The 26,993-nt window shown below is 43.8% G+C and overlaps 1 long non-coding RNA gene across 2 annotated transcripts; it reads right to left on the minus strand.

Annotated features, from left to right (window-relative positions):
* Window positions 1-287: 287 nt before the first annotated feature.
* Window positions 288-7,801, minus strand: LOC144324624 (uncharacterized). Of its 2 annotated transcripts, XR_013390058.1 has the most exons (4): window positions 7,611-7,801; window positions 6,682-7,267; window positions 1,076-1,286; window positions 288-404 (listed from the first exon to the last, which is right to left on the minus strand). It is a non-coding gene; the product is annotated as an uncharacterized LOC144324624 (long non-coding RNA). The 2 variants fall into 2 exon arrangements; XR_013390059.1 differs by lacking the exon at window positions 6,682-7,267.
* Between the last annotated feature and the right edge of the window lie 19,192 nt (window positions 7,802-26,993).

Genomic DNA, 26,993 nt, shown 5'->3' on the forward strand with positions numbered 1-26,993 from the left:
AGGGACAACAGGACTGCAGGTAAGGAGAGAAGCAACGTAGTGTTTGGGGGCCCTCATGTCCAAGTTGCGTTTACAGGAGCTCAGGGTCCAAGTCAAAGAACTGGAGATGAGTGAGAGTGAGGCAGAGGCCGGGGCTGAAGCTGCACAGCTGGGACTTCATCTCGCTTCAAATGGGTAGTCATGGGAAGGCTTTCAGCTGCTCCAACCATCACTTTAAATAGATTGTTTTGGAAAATACAACAGAAGTAATAATATATTTGTAAGTTGCATTTTATTGAGTTGCATTTGATCCTTACAACCCTGTAGAGAAGTAAGTCGGGCATTATTTATCATCTTACAGAAGTGGAGCAGTTTACAGAGAGGTGCCATCATTTGCCCACAGGTCACATAAGCCCCATCAAGCCCTTGAAAAAATTTAAAAATGATTGTACCATTAATATTTCCAATTTATAAAAGCAATATGTGTTCATGAGAAAAATTAAGGAAGCTATATAAAACCGTAAAGACAACAAAATTCACCTGTAGATCCACATTCACTATTACCATTTTATTTCATTATATTTCAGTCATAAATACACCCACAATACTATTGATAACACAAATATAAGTTTTATAGGTATCTCTAATATGTGTAGATATCACACATCCTATATATGTTACACATAATTATTTTCATGTATTAGGATTTTGTATCCTGCTTTTTTCACTTACCAGTTTATCATAAGCAATTTTACATGTTTTTAGATAGTTTTAGAAGATTTTCAATGGTCAAATGTATTGATAGCTTCTTTAATTAATTTCTCACTCTTGGGGCACCTGGGTGGCTCAGTGGTTGAGCATTTGCCTTTGGCTCAGGGTGTGATTCCAGGGTCCTGGGATCGAGTCCTGTATTGGGCTCCCCGCAGGGAGTCTGCTTTTCCCTCTGCCTGTGTATTTCCCCCTCTCTCTGTGTCTCTCATGAATAAATAAATTTTAAAAAATTACTCACTCTTGGAGAGTTTTAGATTGCTTTTGGTGTTTTTTTTTTTTTTTTTTTTTGCTCATAGAAGTAATCCTTAAAGAACATTATTATTACCTTTGGATGAGTTTCTTAAAAATTAGTGTGTCAAAAAGTATGACCCCTTTTTAAATGCTTGATACATGTTGCCACACTGCCCTTCAGAAAGGCTGTGCCACTGTGCTCCCTGTCAGCTGTGTGTGACATTGTCCTCCTTACTGAAGCGTTGCCATGCTGCAGCCTCTCTGACATAAGTTCAGCTCAGTGCTGTATTGTCATTGTGTAGATGCTGCAGAAGAAGAGGACAAGGAACATAAGTACAGGTGAACAAACATGTCTGTGGGTCTGCTGACTGGGAGGAGGGCCACCAAGCAGCTTGTAGATGGGGAAGTGAGGTTGGAAAATTACCATTAAAGCACCTCAAGGGATGCCTGGGTGGCTCAGCAATTGAGTGTCTCCCTTGGGCTCAGGGCATATCCTGGAGTCCTGGGATTGAGTCCTGCATCAGGCTCCCTGAACAGAGCCCGCTTCTCCTCCTTCTGCCTATGTCTCTGTCTCTCTTTCTCTGTCTCTTGTGAATAAATAAATAAAATCTTAAAAAAAAAAAAAAGAGCACCTCAACCTAGTCAAGACTTTAACCGGGCACACTTGGCATGTGGCTAGAGGCTACAAGACACATTGCCTTTTGTTTCAGGCATTCTATGACAAGTTAGACTTTCTGCTTAACATGTTCTCAAAGCCAGGGTTCCTTAGCTCTTGGAGCTTCATGAGGGAAGTTTTAAAGCTTTGGATAAACAGAGGAAACAGAGATTTGTGTTCAGGGCTAGAGAAAAGCTCTTTTAACCAATAAATCCTGTGAAATGAAATCCATCCATCTGATCCTAAATCCCATTGAAAGTGATTTTAATAGACTTGAAGTTGTGTTTGATCACTGCATCTTACTTTGAATGAAGGAAAAAGTGTTGTTTCCAAGGGAAAGGAAAAAGACTGGTACTCAAAGATGGAGAAGACACTCCTGAGGCCTCCCGAGGTGTACTGCGGGTGGGGTCTGATTCTGCACTCCCCAAAGCAAAGGGACTGTGGGCAAATAAAATGCTGGTTGTGTGTCTCCCATTTGCAGTTTGAGTTCACTGGTGGAAATGCAAACCAGAGAAAAAATGTTCCTCCAGAGTGGCCAGGAGCACCAGCAGAGGGAGCGAGTCTTAGAGAGGTCCTGAGACCCGTAGAGTTGCAAGGATCTGAAGAGGTGGCACCACTAGAAGGTGGGAATGTAACTAGGCACAGCGTGAGCCACCTCATGGATGTCAAAGTTCAGAAAGGAAGTAGCTAGATCTCAACAGGCATGTGGAGTCAGGACCTTAGACCTTCTTCTCTGTCTCCCAGTGGCTGTTTCATTTTATTTGCTCTCCCTCTCCATTTCTTTCCACCCATCTCTGCTTAATCGTCTGTCATGGGGTCACAAAACAACCATCTTGTCCATTAAATCAGTGTGAGCTTTCAGTACCAGTATTCTCCATCAAACTGACAACACTCTCCATGTCTCTCAAATCAAATTCCCAAAGAGAGATGTCCTGGCTCAGCCTCTTGAGTCTTAGCTTCTAGGTCAAGTGACCACCCCTGGTCCCTTGGAGGTCATAGAGGGGAGAGCTGGGTCATGAGGCATAGAGGGCTACAGGCTGTGGGTACAGCTGCCATGGTCAATTATAGAATATTTGAGGTGTAAAAAGAAGTTCAGTTTTCCTCTTTGAAGACAGCCTCACAATGTCCGTGAGACCAAACCAGGGGAAAGATCAGAAAGGAAAGAGACAGGAGACAAGGCTCATCTGGGCCCAGAGGGAAGGTGCACAGGAAAGGAAAGAGCTTTGGGCTTAGAGTCAGAGCACCTAGGTTAAAATCCTGACTGGTCTGCCTGGAAGTGGGGTCTGGGACCAGGAGTTTTACATTTTGCAGTCCCACTTGTCTGGGAAAGGCAGATTGTGCTGTCCTGATGGAGAAGAAAATTATAGTGTATACATGAAAGTGAATTTTAAATTGCAAATCATAACCTTTTTACAGTAGAAGTCAGGGGATCTTAGAGGCTGTGATCTTTCAGGGCTCTCCAGAGAAGCAGAGGAAGACAGGTATGACTTGTTTGAGATCAAAGGAGTTCTCAAAATTCACAGTCACATGATCCTTTTACTATCTTAAAGATTATTGAAGACCACAAAGAGTTATCTGTGTGGGGCGGTCATGATGATTTACTATGTTCAAAGTTAAAACTAAGGATTTAAAAAAAAGTGCATGGTAATTCATTGTAAGAAAATGATGACCCACTGAATGTGAGCATAAATCCATATTATTATTTTTAAATGGGGTTATTTTCCAAAACAAAAAAATATCAAGTAAGAAGACTGGCATTGTGTTAATGTTTTTGCAACTCTCTTTCATGTCTGGCTTAACCCATTCAATCTGTTGGAACATGTGGTTTTGAAGTATATGAAGAAAACCTGGCCTCCATACGTGTATAGTTGGAAATGAGAGAAATCTTTGAATAGCTTTTTCAGGTAATTGTGGATGCCCTTTGGTATCATATTCATTCAACAAGCAGTAGCTACTTAAAGTGAAGTTGCAATGTGGAATCTGAAATCGTATCAATGAATTTTTCATTCTTTGTTCCATTATAACCCATTGGTCTCTCTTGCACTCTGAGTGCATCTGTTACCAGTGTACAATTTTGTAACGTGCATTGGTTACTTGGAAAATACCAGTTGAATGAGTTATGGAGATCTTCTAAATGTTGACACACTTCCTTATACAATATCAAAAAATTCCATTCATTAATTTTACCACCAGTCTCATCAGACAAATCTTAAGGTATTGGGAAGCTGTCAAGCTTACAGTGGTGGATGCAATGTTTTCCAAAAATTTTAAATTTTTGTTTAAAAGCTTAAATTCTGTCATTGGCAACAAATACTCAGTCGATTTCTCTGACGTGACAGACTCACTTTGTTCATTTTAGAAAATTTCTGCCAGATCCTGTAGTCTGAATAACCACATTTTGTCTGTCAGTGATTCTTTTGAGCAAAAATGGTGTTCCACTTTCTGAAAAAGGCTAGTTCAGCTCACAGCTCAGACCCATCACACAGTGCTTTTCATCAACCATCGTGCTTCGGCATCCAGCAGAACTGCTTTATGTGTACTTCCCAATTTGTCATGCAGAATATTAAAATACATGTACTCAAGGATCAAGAGTAATAAAATTGCTAATTCTTACCACTTCATCAAAAACATTCTTAAGTGAGACCATTGTTTTCCTGCAAGTGTGTGCCAATCTCATCAATACAGTGACGCAGGTAAATGATATCTATCTCAGTATTGTTAAGAAAATAGTTTTGACCTCAAGGACCTCCTGAAAGGGTCACAGGGACCCTTGGGTGTTCATCACTGTTCTAAGACTTTTGGGTTGGAAGAAAGGACACATTTCTTTATTTTCTTTTTTTTTTTTAATTTTTATTTATTTACTTATGATAGTCACAGAGAGAGAGAGAGAGAGAGAGAGGCAGAGACACAGGCAGAGGGAGAAGCAGGCTCCATGCATCGGGAGCCTGATATGGGATTCGACCCCGGGTCTCCAGGATCGCGCCCTGGGCCAAAGGCAGGCGCCAAACCGCTGCGCCACACAGGGATCCCACATTTCTTTATTTTCTAAATGAAATTAACTCTGGCCTGAGAAAGTCCACCATGCTTTCTTTTGAGATTATTTCCTCCTTTCTTGGGTCAGGCACAGAAAACAGGCAAGGGCCTTGGTCCCTCCTGGTTGCTGCTGACTGCTTCTTGTCCAGATCCTCTGGGTCCTCTGGTGGCTCTGTTGGCAGCTCCACCACCCAGAGCCCTGCTTGGCAGTGGGCTCTTCCCCAGACCCTCCTGGCTCTGGCACTTGGTGCTCTGTCCTCACAGACTCTCCTGCCAAGGTTCTGCCTCTTCAAGGTGCATTGGCTCAGGTCCTTATTGCTCGATAACTAGCAACTCTCCTTCTCTTTAGGAAGAGCCTATGTCTCCAACCACTCCCTGGATCAGGCTTCCCTCTTTTCAATCCCTAAAGTCTGAAGCCTTCAAAATCCTCCTCTTCTCCAGCATTCTGATATAATTCACTCAATGGACCTAAGCCAAAGGGCCATGGCCCCCAGATTGTGCATGAATTTGACTACAAATGTGTTTTTTTTTTAATTTGGATTAATTGTCGTATTTAAAAATCAAGATCAGACAACTGTGATATTTATCTTCTCCAGAAGCATTAGAGGGCCTGACAACCTTAGGCCTGCATTGTCATATGGAGGCAATTGCTGAAGATGAGAAAAATGGATCCGCCATGTTGCCAACGAGCTACCATTTCCTGTTAAACCCACCACAGTCTCCTTTGCTCACTCACTTACTTGCCTGACTTCATTAAGACTTGAGTTTGTCATCTTTGTCCAGCCCTTTGAAGAACAAAGCCTTTTTCAAGGTTTATCTCCTTGAAAGCAAATTAGTTTTTCAATCACCCCATTATAGTTGAGAAGACAAAGATAAGCCTGCCTGCCGACAAACTTTTATGAAAGGATTACTATGTTGCCTTAACCCCAGTTTAAAAGCAGAGCTTCCCCCTAGCCCTGCTGCAGCTGCTGGGCATGTGTCTGTGCATATGCTCCTGGAACCAGGCCTCGCTCATGCAGACCAGGAAGGCACCTGGACCTCTGCGACCATTATTTCCACCTCTTTCCATGAATGAAAGAGACAAAACAAGGAGGATGCTAACCCATGTCATAGAACCTGCAAGGGAGAGGCACTGGGACAAGAAACTGAAGTCCCACAAAGCCTAAAATGCCTTCCAACAGCCACTTCTTTCACCTTCATGTCATCCTTAGAGACCTCTTGCAACTACCCTGGGAGAGAGAAGACATTGAGTAAGAGGAACCCATGGAAACTTCGGTGCTGACTTTTAAAACAGTGTATATTTAGGTGATTCAGGGTGATGTGCCTGTCAGGTGAGGAGGAAAAGGGGGTGGGAGCATGCAGGGCTTGCAGGCTGGATTTTTCGTGTCCCAATTCCTTCTTTTTTAAAACTTGTGTTATTTATTTACTCATTTATTTTATTTGAGAAAGAGAGCACGCGTGCGCATGAACAAGGGGAAGGGGCAGAGGAAGAGGGAGAGAATCCCAAGCAGACTCTACAGTGAACACAGCGCCTGACATGGGACTAGATCTCACAATCTCCAGACCATGACCTGAGCCGAAATCAAGAGTTGGACGCTTAACTGACGGAGCCACTTCCTGGTTCCTTCTGAAGAAATACATTTATAACCAGAGAGAAAACTCTCCAAGTTATCCATAGTGTTGGCACTTCAATATTGCAAACCAATGGGAATAAAATATTTCAAACTCAAACAACAAGGTGGAGCTTCTCCAACTGAAGTTTGTAGAGGACTCAGAGTATTGCCTATTTGAGGTCTCTTGGGCTTCCTTCACAAAGTCCAAAGTGTTCTATGGAGCACTATTGGACAGCCACAGATTTAGCTCATGCAAATCTCCTAAGAGGAAACACAGGGAGTCCTTGACTGAGTCCAGCCACAGATAAGGGTGTTTGTTAGGTACCTGATAACGTGCTACTGAGGAACACTACAGCTTGATGCATATAGAACACAGGTTGGAAATAATCATTGACTTACCAAGTGGGTGCCCAGGGTAGATCATGTTATATTTTAAGCCTCCTCAACATCAATTATCACTTAGAGTATAAGTCGTCTGGATTATTCAGGTGAGGCCAGGCGGAGCCATTTTGGGCAATTCTTCTCTGTGTAGAAACAGGGTCTGTTTGTGTACTATGTTCATTGTCTTGGTGAAACCACAGGCGTTTGTGGCCCCTGGCTCCTGTCATGGTCTGTGACTGGGTCAGTGCCAGAGCTGAGGCCTGACTGAGGCCAGGAGATGAGGCAGCTTATGGAAACTGGAGGTGGGGGGATGCGGGGAGTAGTTCAAACTCAGCATCACTGTTGCTTTTCTCTCCTCTTTTGTATAAAAAAGATCAATCTCATGTCTAATTCATTTGAAAATTCTCCACTTCTCTGTGTGTGTTTTTGGTAAAAATAGAAGTCTCTGAGGATTGCAGGCTCCTGCTGAATTTTATGAGCAACTTCCAAAGCTTGCTAACCAGGTTCCTCTAATCTTTCCTTGAGCGAATTAAGCACCAGTGGGAGGCTTGCTTTTCCGGGTGACTGGTTTGAGTAAAAGACTTCCAGGGTTGGGGGTAGAAGACTTTTAAGGTCATTTAGTCAATTTGTAGACCATGGAAAACACAACATGTGGGCAGGTTGACAGGAAGTTGGCCTCATCACCTCTGTTCCCATCCTATTTATTCTTCCCCTCCCTCTTACCCCTCTCCCTCCCTCCCTTCTTCCCCTCTTTTCTCTCCCTCCTCCTACCCTCCCTCCCCCTCCCCACCCTCCTACCTTGCTGCCATCCTCTCTCCCTCCCTCTTTCCATCCTCCTCCCACCCCTCCTTCCTTCCCTTCCTCCCTCCCTCCCTCCCTCTTTCCTTGCTCATTGTTCCCTTCCTGGTCCTGGCTATCATTATTTCTGCAGCAGACTCCCAGCTCACCTCTCTGCCTGCAGCCTTTCCCTTGCCCAAGCCAGGGAGTGCTTTCCAAAGGACAAATGTTATCCGATTTCCTTCTGGCTTTAAACCTTTAGTGCTTCTCTGGTTCAAAAACTTCTTTAATGTTAGAAGTCAGGATACACATTGCCTTTGAGGAGGAAAGTGGGATTGGTGATGGAGAAGGTAGGCTTCCAGAGGGTTGGCAATGCTTGATTTCTTATCTCCTGTGGTTGTTACATGATAATCACATTGTGATAATTTATTGAGCTGCCATTATGATGTGTGCACTTTTCAGTACATGTGTTATGCTACTATAATTTTTTTTAATTGGATCAGTGTTTAATATCACCTTCCTGTGCTTTCCGAGATGGAGGTGAATGACTTTAAATGCTGGGGAAGGGGGCTATAGGGATTGCTGAAGGGATTCGTTGAAACTTGTGGCAACTTTGAAGCTGGAATATCAAAATAATGAGCTAATTTCAATGACTGCTGGTGTGACAGACTTGTAGACTGTCTGATGAATGGTGCTATGGATCTGCAGTGTTCTGGGATAATGATGATTCAAAGGAAGCTCTAGAATCCTTTACAAAGGTTATGGTTTGGGGCTGAGCAGAGAGAATTAATTCTGGCCCAGTTCCCATCCAAGAAAGGATTTGTTTCGGATGAAGGTTGATTAGGCACTGGCTTGGCGTAGCTCTTAGCAGGGGTGTGAGGTTGCTCCATAGGAAAGCTTTCCTGAAGTTTGTGATTAGGGATCCAAGGGGAGAGATGCCAGGTGTTCCTCAGAGGCAGGCTGCAAACCTGTCCCTGGGAAGTGACTCTAATGGGTAGGCCAATAAAGGGTCCCTGGAGGAAGTGAGGGGCGCTGAGTCCCTCCTGATCATCCGATGGAGGAGCAGAGGGAATAGGATAGCTATAGGTCTCAGAGCAAAGAGAGAATTGGTGTGTTGGGAGTGATGGGAAACAGGCAGAGAGGCTCCCCTGTCCTCTCAACTGAGTCACCAGCTTGTTGAGCTTTTGCAATAGTTGGGCTTCTTGTTCACTGCATTAAAAAAAATTACTCTTCATAGCCTGGGTCTATCTCCACTTAGCACTTTGTACATGATATTGGTATTTACTTTCTCATGCCTCCACCTCCTTGTTGGCCATGATGGTGGCACTGTCCCTTAAAACCATTGTACCCATCTCCAGTGCAGCATCTGACACCTTGCAGGTGCTCAGTGAGCATTTGTAGAACAGCTGGAGGTGTGCAGGTTTTCAGAGAGAGTTGCTTCCACTCCACAAAACCTCCCTGAGGAGTGGGACTTATTATCCCCCAGAAAACTGAGGCTCAGAGAAGTTCATTCAAAGCATATGGCTTATAAGTAGTGGACCTGTGATTCAAACCTCGGGCTGTTTGTGTTACCAAAGCTCTTGCCCCAAGTCTCTATGTAGTGCTGACCCCCACCTACTGTATCCTAGTATTCTCCAGTCAGCAACCTTACAGGTTGCTGACTTTTTTATTCAGGGTAACTTAGCCCTCCCATCGGTGGATCCCAAATAGCCTAAGGATCAGGTTCCCTAGCCAAATATACAACATCCTGCACAAGAGAAGATGGACAGTTTCTTCCTGCTTCTACCTTCCCAAGTCGTGGGCACATCCGCTGCATGGCTTGCTGGCCAGGCCTGATTGCAGGCTTAGCCTGAGTCAAGGGGAACAGTGTTACTGAGATTAATTAAAACCCATCAGGATACACCCTGGAGCTGGGGATTGATTGGATTATGCCAGGGACAGGTGGGCACCCAAAACAGTGGACTGTCTGCAAGGAAGGTCTCAGGATTGAAGCAGTAAAAAGGTAAAAAGTTATCCAGCCTAGCTTTTCTAAGGAAGGCTCCTCCAGTTAGCATTTTAGCCTCACATAGCCGATTGTCCCTTCACCAGCCCTTTTCCCATTGCCAATGTCCTCTGCTGGCCCTTTGCCCTTTGGCACAGTGGCCCTCTCTGTTGGCCTGGCCTTTTGCCTCACCTGGCCACATTTACCTGCTATGCTTCCCACACGCCTTGCTAACTTACTGGCCTGAGTGTACTGCCTACCGATAACCCTGTGCCTTCTTCCTGGACAATGTGTGCATCTTTTCTATGAGATGTCCCTGGATTAATCCCACCCACCCACGTCACTCCCCTTCCATGACCCTCTAGCATTGGAGATTCTCTCCATGGATTTACTTGCTGATGCTTTGCTTAAAAACTTTCTAAGTTCCAAAGTCACTTCTCATGCATTTCATGGGCATGTTTTTCTCCCAAACAAGAATGTTTGTTCCTTGATGAGAATAATGTCTTCTAATTCTTTGGCAACTCCAGGAACAATGAGCCTCATTCATATCACACACACACACACACACACACACACACACACACACACGTTATCTCTTCTGACTTCTGCAGCCACACTGGAAAGGGAGCAGCCAATCAATGCCGCTAATTAACTAGCCAGGATGCCCTCAGCCTAGCATTTTGCCCTTGCTCTCACCCCTCTGCAGAGATGGTAGCTGCCTCTGTACATATGAAAGGTTGGAGAAAGGCACAGCTCCAGCAGCTAGGGCCAGAAAATCCTAGGAATATTGTTCTTTTTGGCTAGAGTCTCTGGGGATAATTTAAGCTCTACAGTGAACAAACTGTCTGTGACACTGCTAGGGTACAATTGCAGGAAACTGGAACCCGTGGAGTACCTACCATGTGCCACATACCTGTTCCTTACTTTAAATGCTTGTCCCTTTCAGTCATACATTTGCCAGCGCTGCTTCCTCTGCCACTCTTTCTCGAGTCTGTTTGGAGAGTTACACATACTCTCTGGTAAGCTCATATAACACCCTGTGGTGAAATCCCCAGAAAAAGTTTCTTCTCCTTTTTGTCTGTTGTTATTATACTTTGTTTGTTGACCCCAGCTCAGCACAAGAGAGTGCACTGCTCACCTGCCTGCCTCTTTACTACTGGGTGAGCTTCTTAAGGCCAGGAACCATTTTTTCCTGCATCTTTGGATCCTCTGAGGACAGATCCCTGTCAGATAATAATAAATAGATTCCTGTTGAATTAAATTAAATTAGTTGTTGCTGAGGACAGCAGAAGGCAAGATTCAGAAAGAGTGAATACAGGACTTAAATACAGTGATTCTTAAATAAATAAGTATTTTTCTCCTTTATTATGGCTCATGGATGGAGAAAGAAGGGGGGAAGGGAAGGAAAGAGGACTGATAAGGCTTTTCCCTCTCTAGATGAGCTTCTTAAGAGCAAGAATGATTTTATATCCCATGGTCCAGCCCAGCCCCTAGAATATGGAAATGATCCATAAATACCTATTGAGTGAATAAATGGAATGTAGGTCAGGTTGTGCTTTGGGGTTGGATTCTGAGTACTGCCTAAGGTGGGACATAAGGACCCTGGAATCTAAGGTAGGATAGGGAGGTCTTCATGAGGGAATAATCGACTTGGTCTACATTTCCAAGGGCCCATCTATGTCTCATACCTGTGGTTGATCAACTAGCTTCTCTCTTCTCAACCTCCTCCATCCCCCACTCTCTACCCTCAGGTCCAGCACCTGCAATGTTGCGTTTAAGACTCTAAACTGAGGCCTCAGGTCAAGGGAATGAGACCAACCTGTCCTTCATGTGTGCCAGACAATCAAGATATTCACATCATGTGTTCTATTGGTGATAATGATCTAGATGACTATATTAAAATTAAGGGTACAATACAAATTTAATGAATATTAAAATGGTTAAAGTCACTTAAATCAAGCTAAATAAGACTTGTCCTACAATTCTAGCATGTAATAGCCATGCAGTTGCCAGTGTAAAAAAACAGTATCATCCTTTATGCACATTATGCATAGACCAGTGGTTCTCACTTGGGGGTGATTTTGTCCCCCAGAAGCATTTGGTAATATCTGAAGACATCTGTGGTTGATACAACTTGCTATTGGTATCTAGCCAGTAGAGGCCCAACATGGTGCTAAGTATTCCATATTACATACAATGCAAGAAAGAATTAACCAGTCTAAGATGTCAATGGTGCTGAGGTTAAGAAATCTAGTTATGTACATGTGTGTGAGCACATGCATGTGCACGCACGTGCAAGCACACACACACACACACAAGAGTCATATAAACTGTTGGAAAATTGCAAATATATTCCTTCACTGTTATGTGCAACTGTTGTGAATACTACACTAATTATGGGTACTCCAGAATCACGAACTGGAATATGAAGAGAAGCAAGAAAATGGACAGGCGACACATTGCATTATGCAAGAACTGATTGCATTCTTGCTATGCGAGAGGAGGAATTTGACATTTTAATTAATTTGTCTTTCCTTTCACCCAAGCGATTCTGCCTATCAGTCGCCACCCCCTTGCCCAGCTAATGCACATTCTGAAGTAATGTCCATCTCTAACATCAGAAACAATACAACCCACAGATCTTGACATTCAGACACAATCACCTTTTGTGTCAAGGATGTCAGATGAGATGTGAAGAAACACTTTCCTGGGGCCAGAATGGTGTCGTTTCAAGAGCAGGTGTTTTAGGTTATGGGTCATGCTGTACCAGAGTCAGGCAGCAGATCCCTAGTGACAGAAGTGGTCATGTTTTCCTTCATAAATGCAGTTACTGTGTATTTGTGACATGGTGGGGGTGGGGGGCTTCAAAGCATGAAGCCCAGGGCAGGGGCTAGGAGGTTCCATGTCCTGTTGTCAGCCTCAGGTTCTGAGTGGGAACATAGAGGAGCTGAGAAGCTGCTAATCTCAGACCATCAGCAGTTTCCCAACTCTTTTGCAGAACAGCATGCTGTTTAGCTGCCAAAATATTAGGACTGGAAGCAGTTGGCAAAAATGTTCAGTGAAGAAGTGAGCCTGCTTGGAGAAGCCAAAGGAAAATTCTCTTAGACTGTGACCCAAGAAGGAACCTGGCCCTTAGGACCTCTTTTGGAAACTTGCGCTCAGCCAACTTGGGGCTCCCTCTGACCCTAGGTCCCCAGGGTTCCTTTGAAGAGTGTGTCTGGGACCAGTACTTATTGCTAGCCCTTTCTGGGGCAATGGGACTGAGGAGATCCTATCACTACTCAAAGAAATTCACAGCCTAAAAGTGAATTTATTCTCAGCTTATGTTTCGTGAAATTGGAAAGCAAAAAGAAGTAGACAGAACAAGCCACTTCCATATAACTCAGCTAATATCTCTAAAGAGGCAGGTCCAAGGCGGAATAGATGACAGCCACCTGTGCAGGTGAGTGTTGAGAAGAGAGAGGGGACACACAGCTCTACTGAGGCTCATCCCTGTGTACATTCACAAGTCCCTTTCCAAAGAGCTATCACTTGGTCCTCACTGCAACCTCAGTACAGATACCCAGGTGGGTTTGTTTTCATCGTACAGGATATTGACCTTGAAGTATATAGTAACTCACACATTCAAGAAGGTATAGCTGGGAGGTGAAACTTGGTCTTTGGGCTCTAAAAACAATGCTCTTTCAGGTGACATCAGTGTTTCAGTCTGTGGACCCTGGACATTTTCATTATGAGGAGAGGTTTGTGAACCCAAATGTACAGTAGATGCTACCTGTAGCCTCATGTGAAGAGGGCCTATAGAATCTATTGACACTGATACAGAGCTCTATGGAAGGGTCTTGGAAGCAACCCATCATCCTCTGCTGTATTAGAGGCATCCTAGCAGAGAGGTGACGTTCTTTGTCACTAGTGATACTGGGCACAAATATTCCTACAAGTGGATAGAGCTAGGGTGGAGGCATGCATCTTTGGTTCATGGTGTGTGGTGTGCAAAGGACTCCTAACTCAGATAAAGAACCCTACACATAGTACATGGGAGGTGCTCAAAGATTTCATCAATTGACCAAGTGGCTGAACTGTAGAAGAGAAGTCAAATGCCAATGGGAAAAGCAGCCTCCCGATAGCAACTAGGATGGGGAAAATCAGAAGCGAATTCCCTCAGGCACGAGGGACAAGGAATGGAAACAAACAGCAAAAGCATTTAGCACATTGCTAAACACTGGAAAGCTGTTGTTTTTGGAATAATAACACAACCGTGCAGTCTCATTAGAAGTTCTAGTGGGAACAGAAAAATACTTGTGGCCAATTTCCTTTCTGTTCCTGTAATTAGTAGTACATTTTTAAAGTACTGAGTAGGGTGCTAAGTCCTTTTCAATCACTACGAGTTCATTCATTCAACAAATGTTCATTGAGTGCCTATTATATGCCAGCCATTGATCTAGTGTTGGGGATATAAGAGTAAACAAAATTGACAAAATTTTCTGCACTCATGGAACTCATATTCTAGACAACAAAGAAATGAAAACTACATAGTCTATCAGGTGGTGACAAATGCTATATAGATGGTGGCAGGGGGAGGGACATGGGGGGAAATTGGCAAATTTAAATAGGATGACCAGGGAAAGCCTCATTGAGAAAGCAGTGTTTGAGCAAAAGCCTGAGGATATGACAGAATGAATTAAGAAAATATCTGAGGAAGGAACATGCCTGGTGTTTCAGGAACAACCAGGAAACCATTGCAAGGATGCAGAGTGAGAGAGAGGGAATCAGGGTGAGGCTGGAGTCTGGGTTATACAGGACCCTATAGGCTATTGAAGGATCAGGAGCTCTTACACTGAGTAACATGGGAAGAGGTGATGTGATCTGACCTGCATTTTAGCAGGTTGCCCTGACTACTGTGTTGAGAATACTAGTAGGGAGTCAAGGGTGGGATTAAGAAGAACAGTTAGAAGGTTCTGGAAAAAATCCAAGGGAGAGACCTGACCAGAGTGGTAGCAGTGGAGGTGGTGGGAAGTGATTGGATTCTGGATGCTTTATGAAGGTAGTAAAGGCAAGATTTGCTAATAGATTAGATACAGAGTGGGTGGGAAAGATTTATCAAGGGTGATGCCAAGGTTTTGAACCTGAACAATGGTAAGAATATAGTTGCCATAAACTGACACGAGGAAGGCAGTGGAGGGAGGAAGCATGGGTTTGGAGAAGAAAATCAGAAATTTGGTTTTGTGTTAAGTTTTTTTTTTTATATATATATTTTTTAATTTTTATTTTATTTATGATAGTCACAGAGAGAGAGAGAAAGAGAGAGAGAGAGAGGCAGAGACACAGGCAGAGGGAGAAGCAGGCTCCATGCACCGGGAGCCCGATGTGGGATTCGATCCCAGGTCTCCAGGATCGCGCCCTGGGCCAAAAGCAGGCGCCAAACCGCTGCGCCACCCAGGTATCCCAAGGGTTTTTTTTGTTTTTGTTTTGTTTTTAATTTATTTTTTATTGGTGTTCAATTTACTAACATACAGAATAACCCCCAGTGCCCGTCACCCATTCACCCCCACCCCCCGCCCTCCTCCCCTTCTACCACCCCTAGTTCGTTTCCCAGAGTTAGCAGTCTTTACGTTCTCTCTCCCTTTCTGATATTTCCCACACATTTCTTCTCCCTTCCCTTATATTCCCTTTCACTATTATTTATATTCCCCAAATGAATGAGAACATATAATGTTTGTCCTTCTCCGATTGACTTACTTCACTCAGCATAATACCCTCCAGTTCCATCCACGTTGAAGCAAATGGTGGGTATTTGTCGTTTCTAATGGCTGAGGAATATTCCATTGTATACATAGACCACAGCTTCTTTATCCATTCATCTTTCGATGGACACCGAGGCTCCTTCCACAGTTTGGCTATTGTGGCCATTGCTGCTAGAAACATCGGGGTGCAGGTGTCCCGGTGTTTCATTGCATCTGTATCTTTGGGGTAAATCCCCAACAGTGCAATTGCTGGGTCGTAGGGCGGGTCTATTTTTAACTCTTTGAGGAACCTCCACACAGTTTTCCAGAGTGGCTGCACCAGTTCACATTCCCACCAACAGTGTAAGAGGGTTCCCTTTTCTCCGCATCCTCTCCAACATTTGTTGCTTCCTGCCTTGTTAATTTGCCCCATTCTCACTGGTGTGAGGTGGTATCTCATTGTGGTTTTGATTTGTATTTCCCTGATGGCAAGTGATGCGGAGCATTTTCTCATATGCATGTTGGCCATGTCCATGTCTTCCTCTGTGAGATTTCTGTTCATGTCTTTTGCCCATTTCATGATTGGATTGTTTGTTTCTTTGGTGTTGAGTTTAATAAGCTCTTTATAGATCTTGGAAACTAACCCTTTATCTGATACGTCATTTGCAAATATCTTCTCCCATTCTGCAGGTTGTCTTTTAGTTTTGTTGACTGTATCCTTTGCTGTGCAAAAGCTTCTTATCTTGATGAAGTCCCAATAGTTCATTTTTGCTTTTGTTTCTTTTGCCTTCGTGGATGTATCTTGCAAGAAGTTACTGTGGCCGAGTTCAAAAAGGGTGTTGCCTGTGTTCTTCTCTAGGATTTTGATGGAATCTTGTCTCACATTTAGATCTTTCATCCATTTTGAGTTTATCTTTGTGTATGGTGAAAGAGAGTGGTCTAGTTTCATTCTTCTGCATGTGGATGTCCAATTTTCCCAGCACCATTTATTGAAGAGACTGTCTTTCTTCCAATGGATAGTCTTTCCTCCTTTATTGAATATTAGTTGACCATAAAGTTCAGGGTCCACTTCTGGGTTCTCTATTCTGTTCCATTGATCTATGTGTCTGTTTTTGTGCCAGTACCACACTGTCTTGATGACCACAGCTTTGTAGTACAACCTGAAATCTGGCATTGTGATGCCCCCAGATATGGTTTTCTTTTTTAAAATTCCCCTGGCTATTCGGGGTCTTTCCTGATTCCACACAAATCTTAAAATAATTTGTTCTAACTCTCTGAAGAAAGTCCATGGTATTTTTTTAAAATTTTTTTATTTATTTATGATAGTCACACAGAGAGAGAAAGAGAAGCAGAGACATAGGCAGAGGGAGAAGCAGGCTCCATGCACCGGGAGCCCGATGTGGGATTCGATCCCGGGTCTCCAGGATCACGCCCTGGGCCAAAGGCAGGCTCCAAACCGCTGCGCCACCCAGGGATCCCAAGTCCATGGTATTTTGATAGGGATTGCATTAAATGTGTATATTGCCCTGGGTAACATTGACATTTTCATAATATTAATTCTGCCAATCCATGAGCATGGAATATTTTTCCATCTCTTTGTGTCTTCCTCAATTTCTTTCAGAAGTGTTCTATAGTTTTGAGGGTATAGATCCTTTACATCTTTGGTTAGGTTTATTCCTAGGTATCTTATGCTTTTGGGTGCAATTGTAAATGGGATTGACTCCTTAATTTCTCTTTCTTCAGTCTCATTGTTAGTGTATAGAAATGCCACTGATTTCTGGGCATTGATTTTTGTGTTAAGTTTGATATGATTTACTTCTCCAAATATATATATTTATGGAGAGGTTCATGTTCGAGATATGAATTTGGAAGCCATAGCACAAAGATGGTACTGAGAACATTCACCAAGAGAGTATTTAGAGAGAAAAAGAGGTCAGAGTTCTGAAGCTTGGGGATTTGAGCAAGATGTAATCAACAAAAGCCTGGGAATGGGTGACCAGTGAAGTAGGAGGAAACCAGGAGAGTGTAGACCACCCTGAGTCAAGTGAAGAAACTTTCAAGAAGTGTCCGCTGTCTCCACCATATCAAAGGCTGTGAAACATTGAGCAAGATGAGTCCTGAGAATTGCCCATTAACTTTGGTAACATGGAAGTCAATGGTGAGTTTTACAAGAACAGTTTCAGTAGAGTGGGGCAAATGACAGCCTGACTATTGCAGATTAAGAGAAAACAGGAGGAAAAGCAACCAGCGAATATAGACAACTCTTGAGGAGCTGGATGCAAGAGGGAGTGTAGAAAGGAGAGCTTGTCCCCCTGGAGGGGCCTGTCAGTCAAGAAAGGTATCTTTTCATTTTTTTAAAATATTTTTTAATGTGGGGAAGGTTACGGCATGCTTATATGCTGGTGGGATGATCCCACACGAGGGAAAAATGATGATGCGAGACAGACGGGGAAAATTGCTGGGGCCAAGTCCTTGAGCAGGACAAAGGAGAGACCCCCTTCAGAGCGCATGCGTGGAGGCTGACCCTCCCGTGCGCAGGTGAGGCCTCTGTAACAGGAGGAGGAACGGTGGGTACAGACGCAGCTAGGAGGGGAGGCGGTGGGGGGAGGTGGCGGCCTGGTCTTTCGGCTTCAGTTCTCTCCTGCAATCGTAAGCAAGGTCGTGTTCTGAAGGGGAGGGGAGGGGAACGGTGCTGGAGGTATTTGAAAAGACATTCCTCCCAAGTCTGTTGTGGGAATTACCTGAAAGGACCCAGCACAGCACATGGCCCATAGGAGAGGCTCATAAAATGGAAAGAATTCCTCTATTGTCTTTGTGATTGTTGTTCAGAACAATTTCTTTTGAACATTACATATATTGCTTTTATTATCATAATAATATTTCATTTTCGATGTAAAAAATTATGGAATAGGCAGAGAAGTATACACACACACAAAATCACTATCATCGTCCCACAAAGAAAATAGCTATTACCAGTTTGATGTATATCCTGCCACTCCTTTTTTTTTTTTTTTTAAAGATTTTATTTATTTATTCATGATAGTCACAGAGAGAGAGAGAGGCAGAGACACAGGCAGAGGGAGAAGCAGGCTCCATGCACCAGGAGCCCGATGTGGGATTCGATCCCGGGTCTCCAGGATCGCGCCCTGGGACAAAGGCAGGCGCCAAACCGCTGCGCCACCCAGGGATCCCCTGCCACTCCTTTTTATATGGATATACAATATATATAACCTGCTCGGGATGTAGCTTTTTTCGCTTCACGTGTATTTCAGGGTTTTCTCATGTCATTTGGTAGTGTCTCAAAATATGATTTTTAATGGCTATACATTCCATAAATGGCTATAAGCATTCCATCATGTGGCTATTCCACCATTTATCTTGGAACTTCCCTATTTTAGACATTAAAGTTAATGCCAATTTTTCACGTTTGTCACTACCACTGTAACGGACATCCCTGCAGAGAAATCTTATGCTCTGATGAGTTCTTTAGCGTAAACTCTTAGAAATGGAGTTATTACATCAATGGGTAGGAACTTTTTAAAAACTCTTGATGTATATCACCAAATGGCCTTCCAGAAAAGTTATGCTAATTTACATTTCTTCCAGTGGCATAGGAGAATACCCTGACATGATCATTTTTAAAACCTTTGCAGGTCAGTATTGATTTATTGTTTTAATCTGTACTTCCTTGATGATTTGCAGAGTCCAATTTCTTTTCATATATTTACTTCATTTGCATTTCTCTGGAATGGCTCTGTACAGGGGAGTTTGGCTTGAGGAAAAGCTTCTCAGTGGAAAGACTTTTGAAGCTGCTGAGAGTTGTCCTGGGTCTATCCCTTTCCAGGACGCTTCCTTGAACAGGGACTTTGAGCTCCAGGAAGCCAGCTCCAGGAAGCCAGCGTGCAGGGGTGATCACAGCCCTTCTGCTATCATTTCTTTGTCCCAGTTCTTAGGGAAGGCGCCTCCAAACCCCTTCCTCCCCCTAGATGGCACCTCCATTGTTATGGCACATTTAGGGGGAGGGTGTTATTCCTGCAGCGGTGTCTGCAGGAATCATCCCAAGTCCTAGGGCACCCAAAGTCCTTTTTAATATTCCACAAAGAGAGACTTTCATCCTATCCATAACCTGGCAAACAGGAGTCATCACAGGAGTGAGTGAAGGGGCATCTACAGAGGGCAGTGAGCACTTGTTTCTTTTCCCTTTTGGTGTAGTGCCTGAGACTTGACTTGTTTTGAAATGAAATAATTCCTCTCACCCAGTAGAAGGAAACCGAACCACCACATTGTTAGCACTGACTTTTAAAAAGTTCTCCCCAATATATCTTTAATACTCATCTTATTTGATGGAGACCCAGCTTGACCTTTTAAACCAGAGCATCAGAGAGCCTCCCAACATAAGCTTTAGCTACGAAGGCAGTTATTTTTGCAATTTTTGAGGAATAGAAAAACTCCCTTTCCAAACTGTTTTGTTAGTGATAGCTTCAAACTCAATCTCTTTTATATAGACACACACACGTACACATGCACACACATACATATACACACACCCACAGATATACACCCACAGATATCACTACTACCACATCTGTCCCCCCACGCTCGTACCGCATTTCATACACCACTCCCATACACACACCCGACCTACACAACACACATAACACCATACTACACATTGCACCACACATGAACACACCCACACACCACACACTCACACCACCATGACTACCACCACATCCCTAGCCCCCCAACACACACACATACATTCCTTCTCCCTCACAATCCTTCCCATCACAGCTCTCCACTCTTGGGCTTCTAGAAACATACATGGGCCTGCGATTTTCACAAGGATGAAGGGGGTTGTGCTGGGTCATCCATATTTCCCATCACAAGACATTGAGGTCACCCCAGTCATCTTGCTACCTGCCTGTAAGGAGGGGAAGGGGACAGAATATGCCCAATCCAGGGCTCTGGGATGCATCCAAGGATCACTTAGAAATTAGTGAGTCATTTTTGAGGCAGTAGCTTTAGTCCAGAGCACACCTTGGACTGAAACTTCCCTGCTTGCTCATTAATATGGCTCATGGAACTTGCAATCTGGAATAAATCAAGTCTAGGGCAGATGGTCAAGCCAAGACAAAAGAACCTTGAAGCATCTACGCTTCTAATTTCCCTCCACTTTCCTCATTTAAAGATAAAGAATTAAAAAAAAAAGTCTCAGTGGTATGAAGGAGCTATAACCGTATAGCTCTTGTAATTAGAAAGGGCAAATCTAATCAACTTTGGTGATCAGCTTCACAGATCTGTGATAAAATTTTCATGCTACAGCAGTTTCTCAGTCCTACCCTTCCTTCAGAATCATTCCCTCTTCTACTCAGAGTGTTCTCAGAGACCAGGGGCTATTTTCTAATACTTGCCATGGAAAAACATCCTTCAGGAGCAAATCTGCTATAAACTACTCTGGTTAGGTGGTCCGGAGTCAAATTTAGATAACTTCTTGCATATCCCCATGCCACCACTGTCCTTTCCGTCAGTGTGGATGATTGAAAGTTACTCCCTCTTGACTAGAGGTGTCAATGTTGACTCATGCCAAATAAATTATTTCAACCACTGAAGACTTTCCAAATGGCAGTCGATGTGGTATGTGGTTGGGATACTGGGCTCTGGGTTCAAGTACAAAATGATTTGAATCTGAACTACTCTAGACTCCTAACCTCAGATCTCTCACAAACCATGAGTCTCACAGATCATAACAGGATATACTTGATCGGGAGGTGGAGAGGATCAAATGAGATGTTGCACAGGGCCTGGCACATAACCCCGTGCATTTATTTTCCCAGGATATGCTATTATTATGAATGTGCTCTGAGCTTCTGCAGCCAAAATATCTAATAGGTGGGCACATCACAGAGAGCTTTACTTGCCCTGATAATGCCCTGCAACCAGGAAACAAGGAAGGGAGATTGTAGCCACATATTTTCCAAAAGATGAACTGTTATTTCTCAGCTGTAGTAAGAGACCAGAGGGATGTTTTTCCCTACCTGTTCCCAGCGTCAGTGACACAGAATCACCTTGGGAAGTGGCCAGGTAGTAATCGTGTCCCTGCCCTTCCTAGAGTTCCTCTAATGAGACCCTCTTTCAGCCTGTTCACTCATTTGGGAATATGTCTCCCTTATCTTTTATACTAATTTGGCAAGTCATTATGATAGTAATAATACCTGTTATTACCAGTCAATCTCTCTCAATACAAAATTATTATCATGTAACTTGGCCAAAAAGGTCTGTGTTGTTATAATTTATAAGGGCCAGATGAAGCAGAACAATAGAACTTGAAGTAATAACAATGACATCTTGCATTTCCATGGTGAGTTTATTTTTCAAGTACATAGTATGTCAGCAGGCTGCTCTCTGACCTCCCTTGGCCAAGAAATCCTGGCATTGGGCCTTTTATTCTGTTGGGAACCCTAAGTTTTTGGGCCACATGTCTCCATGTCTTCAGGCTCTGGTGATAGCCGCATCAGGTGGAGCCAGACCTCGTGGGGGGGCTGTTTTTCTGCAAACATGTGCCCCTGACCTCAAAGAGGCAGCGTCTTTATTATGGCCATTTATTATTTACAAAACACTGCAGGTGTACACAGCATTTTATGAGACACAAAGACAAGGTCCTGCCCTGTGCACTGAGAGGTTTTATCCAGCATTTCATCTGTCTGAGCTGAGCTGTGGGGATGCAAGGCAAGCAGGACTGAAGAGCTGAGAGTGGTGTCTAGGGTGTCAGGGAGGAAGGAAGGATTTCTGATGAAGAATTTTAAATGGGGAAAACCAGGTGTGTGAAACTTGAAGCATCACTGCAGGGTCCAAGGAGAGGCTTAGCAATGTCCTGTGTTCCAACCCCGTGAAGAGAAATTCTGTCCGTGTGCCTTGGAACAGTTGGGGGAGGAATAAATGAAAGACGGAGAAGAGACAAGTGCCCTGTTGGGCCCAACAGCCTCTTATCCCAGCCTGTACCTCCCTGCCCCAACTTTCCTGCAAGTTGTCTTGTTTTCTTCTGTTTTGGGGAGTAAGCATGACAGGGAGGAGGATTAGTTGGCCTTTTAAAAAATGTGTTGTTTTTAATTCACTGTGTAGCTTTGAGCAGATTCACTTTCTTCCTCAAAAAGGGTAGATTCCTGGGTACTTGGGCCTCTAATCTCCAGCCACCTGTCAATCACTCCTCTTCCGTCTGCATCTGCCTGGCAGGCCAACCCTAATGGCACCTCCGAGTCTGGTGGGTGACCATCAGCTGCCTGTGTCATCCTTCCATCCACTAGCAGACACTCGTCCAGTAGCTCCCAGAATGGGCACTGGTGTGAAGGGATGAACAAGACCCCATTCCTGCCCCCCCAGAAGCCATAGACTCTCGGGCACAAGATGTGAAAAAACGATGAGGTTGGGATCAAAGCTGCCTCTCTTTTGGGAGCAGCCCGAGGGTTTGGCAACATGAACGCAGATTCCTTCAGGGCTTCTAGTCACTAGTTTGGAGATGTTCCTGGGCTCCTATCATCTGAAACAAGGGCTCAAATCCTAAGAAGGTGCAGAAATACAGACTTGCCCTGGGCACGGGACAAACTGATCACGTCCTTGGCATGGGAGACTTCCTGCTCAGAGCTCAGGGCTTAGTCTAATACCAGGCAAGTTTTGCAGCCAGAAACAGATATAAATTTGGCTGAGTTGCACTAGCGAAAGCAAAATAGATTCTGTAATGTACCGAATATGCACCAGATGGCTCTGCTTCCTACCAGCCCTGTAAGGCTGGTTAACTGCCCTCCATTATCACCATCACCGCCCCCCACCACCACCATCGTCACCACCACCACCTTCATCCCTACCCCCACCACCATCACCACCATCATCATCATCATCATCATCATCACCAAATCTTATTAATAGCTCTGTGGTACATGACACTCTACAGAGTCCTCTGAGTCTGGAGGTTTAGTTGAGAGTATTTCCTGCCTCCCTCCCCAATCCCCTCCCTCCGCCTCCACATCCCAGTGTGTCTGTAGTCTGGGTTATCATTTCCTCCACAATCTTCCCTCCCCATTTCCCATCCCTTAACCTGTTCCTTCTTCACATTCCCTTCCACTTTCCAAGCCGATGTCAGTGTGGACCTTACACCTCTTGTGTAAGAATCATCCAGGGAGTGTGTTAACAGTACAGATTTTTGGTAGCCCCTCTGTCCCCCATGGTAATTCAGAGTGTCTGATGGTGGCCCATGGGCATTTGCATTTTAACAAGCTCTGTACATGATTCTCATATGCCATAGAATTTGGCAATGCTGCCCTACACTCTCTGCTTTCTACAGGAGCCAAATAGTCTATCAGCTTCCCAATTTAGAGGGGCACAGACCAAAAGCCAGCTCAGGAAGGGACACCAGCAGTCATGTGCCAGAGCTGGCCTGTATCTGATGGCAAAGACATTTTCACAAATTTACAAGCTGGTTGTTAAACCATAGGTAGTTTGAAATCAACCATGGGGCAAGTATTTACATCATAGAAACTATCAAATACTACATATCAAGATCTTGTTTATTTGTTTGGAGAATTAGTTCACCAGCACACCCCTGGACACCAGGTATCAACCCAGCACTGTGATTTGCCCATAAGAGCCCTGAGGACCAGAGAGGTAAAGGGATCTATCCAAGGTGTTTGCAACAGTGAGGTGGAATCATAGCTAGAATCTGAGCCTCCTGGTCCTTGTTCTGATGTACACGAGAGCCCTACTTCTTTTTCATAATTATTTTGCCTCTTTTGGGAGGTTGGTTTGTAAGGATTCCTCCATAGAATTCCCATGAGTGGTTTTCACTCTGTGAGTTGGTTAGGGTGCTTCGATTGCAAACCACAGATTCTAGCTGCCGTAAGCAGAAGAGAATTCAATTGAAGAGTCTCACTGAGTTCACAGAATTGGAAAGTAGGCTTGCAGAAGGACCGAGCAAGGGCAGCTGAGGACTGCATGCAGCAGGGACTGATGGACCGTCTCCTGAGGGAGATGTGGATGGGTTGAACCAACTCCAAATCTTCTTTCCAGCCTTGCTTTCCTTTGTTCAAAATACAAATTCCTTGAAGAGAGTGAGATTGCCCTTGGGCCTCACGCCCACCTCTTAGCTCAGGCTGGACAGGGCATCTTGATTGACATACCCAAAGCTACATACAATGGGTGAGAGATAATTCCCCCAAAAGAAATCAGGCACCTTTACAATGCGAAGAGAAAACTGATGCCCAGTAGCCAAAAAAGAAAAAAAAAAAATCACATGCCTTCTATGCATTTCAACCAGACAAGAGCTCTAGAAAGCTTAGATCAATATTTCCCTCTTTCCATTGATACCGTGCGTGGCACTTTATGCCCTGGGTACATCCTGCCTTTGGCTTGATGCTAGGGTAGTTGGGAACCAGACTTGGGCATTCTAATGCCTAAATGCTTAGATGCTTAATGCTTAAACTGAGCTCCCAGTCATCTTCTGCTCACTCCCTGTGTCCTCTCTTACTGTATTAACTACCATCTAAATGCTAATGATTCCCAACTCTGTGTATCTAGACTTATAGGTTGGGTTTCCCATTGGACATATTGACCTTAGAAGCACTTTACAGCTCCAACTTCCCTTCATTCCTGCTGCCACTGTCTGGATTCAGATTAGCATCATGCTCATGTATCATTTGTACCACCTCTGGTCTCTTCTCTATTATATTCTTTCCTATCCAATCTATCCTGTACATTGCACCAGTTCAGTTCCTAAAAACAAGTGAATCTTATTATCCCCATCCTTACATGACATGCAATAAGTCCTTTTTATTCAAAGTAAAGTCCCCACATCTTACCTTCCACGCAAAGCTTTTGGTGATCTGTTCTTAACCTGTCCCTCTCAGCCCCTCTTCCCATCACTGCTGACACACAACCTTCACCTTTATCATGTGGAACCTCTCAGCAGACACACCAGACCTTCTTGGACTTCTTGACCACTTCTTGGACTTTTCACATGCTTTCCTCTCTGTGCAGTGCCCCTCCTCAGAATCTTTCCCCAGAAAGTTCTTATTCATCCTTTATGACTCAGAAGACAAGATAGAAAATGTGGGCAGAATGATTGTGTTAGATGGATGGGAGAGGTAGAGATTGTCTTGGCGAATCTTGGAGAATCTTGGTGAAGATTGGCCTTTGCTGTCCTGTCTCATTAGATTTTATTTCTCTGTCCATTGTATTTCCACAACTCTTTGCTCATATAGTTCATAAAGTGCTCCCTCCATTTTAATGTATGAATTCACATGCATTTTTTTCACATCATTGTCAACATTCATGATTTTTTTGGCCACTCAGGACCTTTCACATCCTTCCTATATTTGGGAAATTCTCTGTTTTATGAATCTCCACATTCTACTGTGGAATGCACACACTCACTGTCCCAGCCTCCCTTGCAGCTAGAGCCCAGGATGTGACCACACATGCACATCCAGAAGCTAGTGCTACAAAGCAGTGAGAACTGGGGGAATACATTTTAACAAAGGTGGTTTGTATCTACCACAGTCTCAGAGATAGTGGTGGCAAAAGATCTTGATGATAGCCTCTGAGGTCATCAGTTCAAGGTGCATGTCTGTGTGGACACAGGGAACCAGTTCTGCAAAGTGTTTTGGGGTTTGATTCTTAGGTGTGTAGCTTCCCAGAAATTTTGTGATTGCACTGCTATTCTTTAATAAATCTATTTTCTGTTTAAAGTAGCCAGAGTTGGCTTCTGATTTTTACAATGAGGATCTTGACCTTTTAGTCTGAAAAACCTTCAAGAGAAGGGGCTGCTGCTTGCTTATTTCTTCATTTCCTCCGAAGTTCCCAGCACCACGTAGCTTCTGTGTATGTATTTGTTGAATGAACACCTGGCTTCTCTGGGAGGAGATTGCTTATCCCCAATGTATGACTTTAATAGCTACAGGCTGAAGTTTCAGAGCTTAGGGTAATGCTTATATTACTTGCCTCAGATACCTGGGTCCTGGAACCTATTTCAAAGAACTCAGAATTTCTCAAAGAGGAATGTTGAACAATCCACAAGATTACTTTGATTTTCATGTAGAATTTTGTTTGTTTGTTTGACTTTCCCATAAAGCTCCTAGTCTTGGACTTTAATTGGGCTTTATTCTTTCAATTCCAACATATTCCTGCATTTTCCTTCTTATTTCTTCCCCACATAGATTAACAAAAGAATTGAATGAATTTCCCTGCCCCAAACCTGGAACCATTTTTTAGAGATAATGTAGACTGCCTGTGTGTCATCTACTTATAAGGCCCTGGAAATAATTTTTTTGTGTTATAGAGTTCCTAGGCCAATAGGAGAGCAGAATGCTAGAGGCCTTCAATTTCATAAGGCATTTGATAGAGTCTCATTTTACTTCCTTGAAGACAGAGTAGGAAATGTGAGCTGAATGACAACACATTGGGGTCATGGTTGAGGTGGAGATTGCTAATGGTCCACCAAATTCCCATCTTCTTCATAGGAACAGGAGCAGAGCTGGCCCTGGCTGCCCAGCTGCACTGCATTTCCCACCTTCCATACAATATGGTGTACCATGTGTCTAAATTTTCTCCACTGACATGTGAGCAGAAGTGATGCCTGCCACTTCTGGGCCCAGCCCATAAATATCTCCTAGTTGCTCATCTAAGCTCTTCCCCTTCCTGCTGACTGGAATGGTGACCAGCACCGCAACAGAAGTCACATGCTAAAGACAGAAGAGCTTCCCTCAGCCTGGGTCCCTGACTAATGGTGGGAGGATGGTCTCCTGCCAAAGTGGAGCTTCTTCATACTGTTACATGAGAAAGGAGTAAACTTGTATATCTGCTAA

The sequence above is a fragment of the Canis aureus genome, chromosome 12 (assembly GCF_053574225.1).
Source record: "Canis aureus isolate CA01 chromosome 12, VMU_Caureus_v.1.0, whole genome shotgun sequence".
Taxonomy (NCBI): Eukaryota; Metazoa; Chordata; class Mammalia; order Carnivora; family Canidae; genus Canis; species Canis aureus.